This window comes from Anguilla rostrata, chromosome 7 (genome assembly GCF_018555375.3).
Source record: "Anguilla rostrata isolate EN2019 chromosome 7, ASM1855537v3, whole genome shotgun sequence".
NCBI lineage: Eukaryota > Metazoa > Chordata > Actinopteri > Anguilliformes > Anguillidae > Anguilla > Anguilla rostrata.
In genome coordinates, this window is record NC_057939.1 from 22,901,917 (window position 1) to 22,911,086 (window position 9,170).

The 9,170-nt window shown below is 43.0% G+C and overlaps 1 long non-coding RNA gene across 1 annotated transcript; it reads right to left on the minus strand.

Moving 5' to 3' along the window:
- Window positions 1-5,846: 5,846 nt before the first annotated feature.
- LOC135258594 (uncharacterized) lies at window positions 5,847-8,728 on the minus strand. Its single transcript, XR_010331026.1, has 2 exons — window positions 7,160-8,728; window positions 5,847-6,422 (listed from the first exon to the last, which is right to left on the minus strand). It is a non-coding gene; the product is annotated as an uncharacterized LOC135258594 (long non-coding RNA).
- Between the last annotated feature and the right edge of the window lie 442 nt (window positions 8,729-9,170).

Consider the following 9,170-nt stretch of genomic DNA (forward strand, 5'->3'; position numbering starts at 1 on the left):
CTGAACGATTATTCTCTCCCCTCATATTGGTACATTAGCGCCTCCCCTTTCTGTCACGACCTCTCCCTCTCAAGACAGGCTTGTTTTTCCACACTCTTCCCACCCACCTCCACCACCTCCCTCTCCAGCCCCTCCTTCCACTTCCCAACGATCGTTCAATAGTGACTCCCATCAATTACATTTTTTATTGTTCTCCCCATCACCTCTTCCCTCACTTTATTTCTCTATCACATGTTTAGCTTGTTTAGAAGAGTTCTCTTTCTTTGTTCTTTCCAGCTTTAAGACCTCCCCCACCTTTGTAGGTGGATCTGGTCAGGGCGGGGAGCCGTGGCGTGCTGTGTCATAACGGTGAAAATGCAGTCAATAACACAGTGACCTTGTTGCATCCGTGCTGCATGGTGTGAATGCAGATTTGAGCACATGGGGATGTTCCTAGCAATATGCCGTAACATTTAGTACACCCGTCCGGGTGTTGGATAATGGGTCCGGAACTGCAGCAGGTGGTGTGATGCATTGTATTTTCTTTTGTTGTATTTGCGTCATGTTTGCCTAAGCAGCTCACTCTCTCCATACTGGAACTATATTCCAATTTCTATGGAGACTTCAGGTGCAAACACAGAAATTTTGAATAAAAATAAATAAAATATATATTTTGATTTTTATTATAACTAAAAATATGCTTAAATGTTTTCCAATCAAATCAATTAAATTTATATAGCCACTTTATTTTTATTATTATTTTTTATAAAGAACTATCACAAAGTTGCTTAACAGTGTAACATAAGAAAAATGGGCTGGGTGAAGCTATTAATATGCTGAGTTTGTCAGAATGCTTGGTAGTGTGCTATTTCAAAACCAGTTGTTCTTATCCCTACCATAACATAACATAACACAACACAACACAACATAACATAACATAACATAACATAACATAACATAACATAACATAACATAACATAAGACGAGAACAGGCAATTCAGCCCAACACTGCTCGACCACGTGGGAAGAATGAACTCTACCATCTTTTGAGTAAGGGTTTCTGAATTAACACTTTTTTTTCCCTGTATCAGCGAGGTGATTCTTGTTTTGCTAACTTGTGTGAATAGATAGCCACCACAGATTGCCCTGCAACAGTTGAATTGTAAGCTGCACTGTAATCACATCAGAACTTGATTGATTGGTTCTCTGGCAGCGTAAAATTGGGGTAAAACTCTTTTCTCATATCCAGGGAAGATCTGTCAAGGAAGCTATGGATTGTATCTTGTGGGACAATACATGAATGATTATTCCAAACAAGGACAACTCATACTAGTCATTCTAAAATTAAACATCTTGGGGGACCACGTGGTTTCTAAACTTTTGGGTTTCTGAACTCTTGGGTTGGTCAAAACATTTGTGCTGTTCAGTTACTGCAAAGTTTAGAGACACATTTTCTACAGTTTTTCAGTGGCACTTAAGACTGTAAGGAGTGGACACTGGTGAAATGTGTAAGAAACATACAGGTATTAGACATTTTAAAAGGCAGATGCATCTAGAGGGACTTTATAGAGAGGAAAAGGAATATGGGTGGATCCCCATTATAGGCTTTGAGATAAAAATATACAACTGGCTCAATGTACATCTTTAGAGATATCCAGCCCAGTGTGGTGCAATGTACTGCAATGGGAGAAGGACTTTGAGTTTGCAATAAATTGTGAGTCATGGTTGCTAGCTGAATCTGCAAAGTCTGGTTAACACTGCAAATATGTATCTGCCGCAGATGTGCAGTGCAGTCAATAACCATGATCTATCATTTAAAAAAATAACATTTTATCCTTGGTTTAAAAAAAAGCACACAGTAAAGTGTCCAGTGTTAATTCAACACTTAATAGATAACATTTGGTCCCACATTACAGAGTTGGATCAAATGGTATCTGTTAAGAGCTGAATTAACGCTGTTATAGTTAAATTAACTCTAGAAGCTTTACTGTGCAGAATTAATTCATAAAATTGAAACCAAGCTTGAATTGCAACTTTGTGGGATTTGTAAAGAGATGTTCATCAAAGCTATATGCACAGTATCTTTGAAAGGAAATGCTGTCAGTGTATTTCCCTCCAAAGCCATTGATCTGTAATGTAAGCGTCTGATAACCCTTTCTTGTAATTATCACAGATTTAGGCTGTGGAGTAGCAGTCAAATGGCAGCTGATTAGGTTTGGGGGCGGGGACTGGGGTTGTTTGTTTGGCTTGTTTGTGTTCTTTTATCTCCCTTGTGATGAAGGCGGTCCAGTGAGCGGTGGATGAGTGATTTGATCATTGATCACGGAGCAGCAAACAGTCTAAAAAGCATCTGCCCGGCATTTGTGTGCCGTGCCAGCTCCCGTCTGGCGACAGTCATCTTTGCCAATTAGAGGTAGCCTGACAGAGACTACTCTGTTCCTGGGAAGGGAATAGCTGGCTTCTGTGTGTGTGTGTGTGTGTGTCTGTGTGTATATATGCGTGAATGCGTGTGTGTGTGTGCGCGCACGTGTGTTTATGTCTGTTTGATCTTCCAACCTTCTATTTGTGAATGAAGACAGGCAGAGATGGCGTGTGCTGGAGTAGCTTTGGGCATTAGTGCAGAGACAAGGAGGGGATATAAAGAGGACGCTCTTTGTTTGACTTTATCTTTTTAAACGAGTTTTCTTTAAACATTATGAAAGAGCAGCAGCAGTCATAGACGTTATTTAGCGATAGGATGCTTGAGTATTATTGTGTGTTTGCTTACATCATCAGCGTAGCTGTAATTGTCCTTCAAATGTATCCCTTTCATGGCTCACCCTGTTTGAGAAGTAGGCAAATGTATGTTTGCCCAGCCAATAAAGGCAACTGGATTGAACTGAGAGAAGGCGAGAGAAAGGGGGCATGGAAGGACAGAAATAGGGGGCCAGATTTGGAAAGGCCGAAGAAAGAGGGTGAGAAGTGGGACACGAAGGGAGCAAGAGAGGAAGAAGGAGGGAGAGAAGTGGAGCGCCGTAGGTCCGTCTCCAGTTTAAACTCCATCCAGTTCTGCTGACTCTGCGTTTCTCCTGGATTTATCACTGAGATAAAAAAAGTCACTCACAGAGACATGCACTCATATCCTTCTCTGTCAGCTCCTGTTACACACACACGCACACACAATCAAAATGACACCCTTATCCTCCTGCACGCATACTTGGTCAATGCTCATACGTATGCGCGCACATTTATGCCTGTGCAGTCCCCCCTCTCCTTCACACATACACTCATGCTGCTCACACATTCATACATGCAAATGCAAACACACACACACACACACACACACACACACACACAAAGGTTTCTCATTGTGGTAGGCCACCAGGTACAGGCACACTGATTCTGGAGATACGGGGTTAATGAGTAACTGTGGCTTTTCAAGCTGTTAGCTGCTCAGTGGCTGGAAAATCAGTGCGATAACACACAAACAGTGCGGTAATGGAACAGGCCTTCACGCAGGAGGTCAGGGGAGATCGACAATCCCATCGGATTGGATCCGCGACCCGCTCGTCGACGTTAAAGAGGCATTGACTGGAATAAAAAGCTGTCGGCTTTATGTGTGCGCGTTTGGACAGAGATGACCTCCGTGAGCCTTTTGTCTCTGTCACTGAATGGGACGCAAACACATGCCATTCCCACCAGTTCTGTTAAAGGAGCCAGGTACCCCCCAAATGTACCTCTACCGCAGAGGCGAACTCATCAACCCTAAACCACTGTAGCATGATGAAAACACAGGATTTCAGGTTTAAAAAATTTTTTTTATGGTGTTTATGGTTAGAAGACACGGGACCTGAGTGTGCATGATTGGAACCCGGGTACTCAATCCATCAGTGTAGGGATCTGAACCCTTCTAGTGCTGGTATCTTCATTAAGTATGATCTTCTTAAACAAATAAGTGTTTGGTGTAAATCACCTCTTACAGAATATGTTTAACTCAAAGAAAATACATGTGGTCCCTAATGGAAAAAAAAACTGTGAGTTGATTTAATAACACTAAGAAATGTGTTGCTTTTAGGATTATGATGGCAGTAGATGGGTCAAAGTTTAGAGAAGAATACGATGCAATATGAACCTAATATGGATTTATCAATCTACTGTCCTGCCTACTATTCTCAGTAATCTCTCTCTCTCTCTCTCTCTCTCTCTCTGACCTCCCCCTTCTCTATCTTGAATTTGGCTCTTGTCATCTCCTGTCCTATATAATCTCCCGCTTCCTTCTTTTATCATTTATCACACAAAAACATGAACAAAAACCAAAACATAAAATGTCAAAAATACAAATTCATAAAGATTTACAAGAATAATTATTTTGTTAAAATATTGTTTGGAGGTGATAGTTCGGTGCCCCGCTCACCCTGCTTTACCCTTATATGACGATTCTAATCATTTATTAGAATGTTAATGAATCTAATTATTTTAGTGATCTAATGATGATGACTCTGACTGGCACAGATGGTTATTTGTTGTTGACATACATTCCATGCTGGACATTTTGCAACTTGAGAGGATTTATTACCGTTGCTGATATTTACTCAACACTATGAAAGGCGAGACGGGAAGGCGACCATCGCGACGTCAGGAAATGCGGCTATGAAGGGAGGGAGAGAGGGATGAGGCGGTTGTTTAAAAAGAAGGCGAGAAAGCGAAGCAGCTCACCGGGGATGGAGCGTGGTGTAAAGATAGAGGGGGAAGTCAGAGGAAGAGAGAAATGCAGGTTGGGCAGAAAAACTGAAGGGAACGGGGGCCGTGCATAACAACAGCACTGCCCAAGGAAGGTCAGAGAGACTGAGGGAGGGAGGGAGAGAGGGAGGGAGCAGAGGAGGTGTGTACGTACAGTTCTGCGTGTAATCCGAGACATGTGTTTACTGTGTGTGCAGCTAGACACAGTCGGTCCCAAAGCAGAACAATATGTTCAGGCACGCAGCAGCACCGAGAGACAGCGACTGACAGAACCTGCTCGCGTAGCCGCTGTTTGTTTACCGATCCTGTTTACCGTCCTCTCTGACTGTCCGTCTGCCTGCCTATCTTCCCAGCCGGCCGATCTGTTTCCTTGCGCTTCTATCTGGCGGCCTGACTGTTCGCTTCAGTCCTTGCAGGACATCGCTAGGTCTGTTTCTCTCACACACTTTAGTATTCACGGCTCTCACTTAGGCTCTCTAATCCCTCTGAATGCAAATGTTTTCATATCGAGCCGTGAACCTTGCTGTCTGTCCTCCCTGCCTGAGGTTAAATCCATCATCTGAACGGAATTTGTGTCAACAGCGAGGACGCGTCCCCGAAAAGCGCCTCAGAGCGCTGTGTCATGCCGTTTTACTGGAATGACCTTTTGCTTTCCCCGGCCCCCGTCCTGCCCGTTGCTGCACGCTCTCTTCAGGAACATGTTTCGGCTTTACGCACTCGTCCGTTCCAGTGCGTCTCTGCGCTACGCACTCATTGGTCCAGCACGTCCGTCCCCCCCCCCCTCCCTCCCTTATCTCCCCCGAATGTCTTTCTTCATCTTGGCCTCCTCCCCCCTTGGCAGAACCCCCTCCCGGGACAGAATGTTTTAGGTGCCTGTTTTCATGGAAGTCTGGCTGAATCCAGTTCCGACTGCTTCTTCCTTTACTCTCCACCAGCCCCCACCCTCACGACCCCTCCCCAGCCCCCCACACTCACCCAAAAAAAAAAAAAAAAACCCTCCGATTCAGTTACAGTCAAATGTGCTTTCAAATCATCTCTGTCCTTTAAACATCAGAGAGATTAAATCACTAAAGCTAATTGAAACAGTTTCAAGCCATTATGCACGTTGTTACGGCCGGCTCGAAGGGCCGCAACAAACAAAGTCCAAATAGATCAGTTTTTGGATCGTTTTTGATATAAAAACAAACCCAGACATTTATTAATCTAAATTACAAACTAAGGCCCAAACTAAATCAAACTAAAACGCACAAGGTTCACACAATAAAAGGATCTTCACAAGCACCAAAAACACAAAGCAAGCCACACACAAAAGAAACCCACAAGAAGATCTCAAAGAAAGACTCTACACAAACACGAAAGCCCCAAAAGAAAAATCTCCCCAGCCTCATACTGCAGGGCTTATATTGGGCCACAGGCAGGTGGAGGCAATCAGGCAATTAGGTAATTAAGCAACTACCTCCACCTGCACTACCCAGGCAAGCAGAGGCAGGGACGTAACAGCGCTTAATAATAATTTATATGTTGTTGTAATTGTGATTGCAGCCATTAAAGGCATATGGCTGTTTCAAATGTCAGCAACAATCAAATTAGTATTTCATTTGTCGATCCATTTCCATCTTGCTCTCTCACCCTCTCCCTCTGTCGGTCTCTCATTTTCTCTCGGTATGTGACTTTTGCACCTCTGTGAGAATGTCTCTAGTCAGCAAACTGTCAGATTGCTCCTCCTGAGGAAAAGCCAGGGAGAGAGTGAAGGAGAGGTGAGGAAAAGGGGGTCTCAGTGTATATGTTTTACTGACACATGAGTTGGACAGCGTCAGTATTTTGAGTGTGGGTGTCAGTATTTCTGTGAGTGTGTGTGTGTGTGTGTGCATGTGCAATTTGAATGTGCATGTGCTTATTAAATGCAGTTTATATCTCTGAGGTTATAGTGGGTCAATATGGTTTCACTTCCCCTGAAATTTTGTCTGCGTATGTATGACTAATAGGCATTTGGTGGAAAGATTGCTTACTTGTTTAGTGGCTTGTGTTATAACCTGCAAAGTGAACAATTCACACTGACCATACTTGATTTGCACGCCTTGTGTGTATAAAACTGTCACAACCATTAGTTAGGAGTAGCCAGGAGTTTGTGTGTGTGTATGTGTCTGTGTGTGCATGAGTGTGCACATGTGTGTATGTGTGTGTTTCCATGCATGTGTCCGTGCATATGTGTGTGTTTCGAGCTTGTGTTTGTTAGTCTTTAGGTCAGTTGATTTAGCATTTATAAATTAGGCGTTTACAGCTGGTAATAAAAATATTTTTCTGGACACAAATATAAGATACAGCTAACACAAAGCCCATGCATATAAACGCACTGTTACTGCATGTGGTGTAGACATACATTTCCACACAATGAAATCTATCACATCCCCTTATTTCCTGGCCCATGAGGTCCTAGCAAAGATTCAGCGCATAGGCCTACCCGAGTTGGTGTTTACTTTCTGTTGAGAAGCTGAACCTCCAGTGTTTATACCCATTGTTATTCTTCAGATCTCTTCCTCCTTCCCTTCTTTTTTTAAGTCAACGGGCTTCTCTTGACAATGTACTTTGGGCAATTGGTTAAAAAATATAATTTTACTGCTAAGAAACTTATGATAGCAAGTGACATATTTTTGAAAGGACGTCTGAAGTTGCTGAATCATTTCCTTTGTCCTTCCATGTTTTTGTGACTTCTGTGCAGAACCAAAAGACTCAGCAATACAGACCTTCGAAATCGCTGTGTTTACAGTTATCTTTCATGTCTCCTGCTCCAGCTCTTTCTTCATGCTGACATCTAGTGGTCAAAGCATATCATTGCACAGGTGGAGATCAGCACGTTCCCAAAATATCCGTCGAGACAAATCAGATCAAAAATTGTAACACTTACCGGGGGTAGATCACAGTTCAGAAGCAGATATGCCATTCCCCATGTTATGTCTTGGCGGGGCATGCCACTTACCTATACAGCACTGAGTTTGTCACTTTTCAGAGTTTCCTACAGAAATATTCACAATGACCACAGACTTTCAGCCCTTAAAAGAACATTAACTTCTGTACCTTCCGACGTCATGTAAACACACAATATTCACATACAACTCAACACGCCTCAACACAACAAAGCCCCAAACGTGGGTTATTTTGCGTTCTTTCGTTCTTTTTATTGCCGACTTCATCATCACAAATGTGCTGTGGACAAAGAATGTGTTTTGGACAAAAACCAACTCCGTTTTCCTACCACAGTACAAAGACATGCAGGCTAGGTTAATCGGACATTCTGAATGGCCCCTAGATATGAATGTGTGAGTAAATAGTGTGCGTGCCCTGTGATGTATCGGTGACCTGTCCATGGGGGTATTCCTGCTTCTTGCCCAATGCATGATGGCATAGGCTCCAAGCACCCCCTGTGACGGTGACGAGGGATAGGCGGGTTAGATAATGGGCGGACGGACATAAACCATCCACCATGTAAATGCACTGAGCAGTTACATTTCTTGGAGGCAAGGGCTTGGGCATCTGCGCGTTTGCAGAACAGTGCGTTAAGTATTTGCGCAGCTGAGCAGTCAGTTGCTCACCTGAATTTGGGGGGACTATGTATAAATAACACTGTGATTCCTACATGGATCACGATATGGATGTAAACGCCCTCAAATCAAGCTGACAGTATGCACTTTACCTCATATTCATTGTTTCATTTCAAATCCAGTGTGCTGGAGTACAGAGCCAAAACAACAAGAATTGTGTCACTGTCCAAGCACTTACACGCTGCACTGTACGTACAGAAATAGCAAAGGATATTCCACTGATATGAAGGTACAGTAAGAGGTGAAGGGCTTCTGTGATGCAGTCAAGAGAGTGCCATGAGACCTTCCTGACATGCAGAGCTTTTAGGAACTTGGCACAAATGCACAGCTTTTTATAGAACAGGCAGACATGCAGGCAGAAAAATGCTGCTTGGTCTTTCCAAACAAGGGAATGCGCACATGGCCCTTTGATACAACTTGCCTTGCACTGCTTGAGCTCACTACAAAAGGCGGCCATTCCTCGTTTCATAATGTGCATTTTAGGATTATGATTCACATGGTGGTGAGAATGATTGCCCACCTGGTCCATTTGCCCATGGGTACCAGCAAAGATATGTTTATACCACAGTAAAATGTGTATTATCAGGATTATTGTAGATCGTTTCATATTTCCTGTTTTTGTAAAGTTTCTTTGTGACAGTGTTTCTGCAAAAAAGAGCTACACAATTAAAAAATAATTTAATTGAATTGAGCAGAAATTTAAAAAAAGCTCCCAAACACCAAGTTTCTTGTGAAATTGACCTATGTATTGCCACACTAAGCAAGTACTAAGGTTTATAGCAGGTTCAAGCTGTGGATCATATATCTCTACTGTCCAGGAACAATAGTGCATGTGCTTTTCAGTAACCTCTACCCAAGCATAGTTTTACCCAA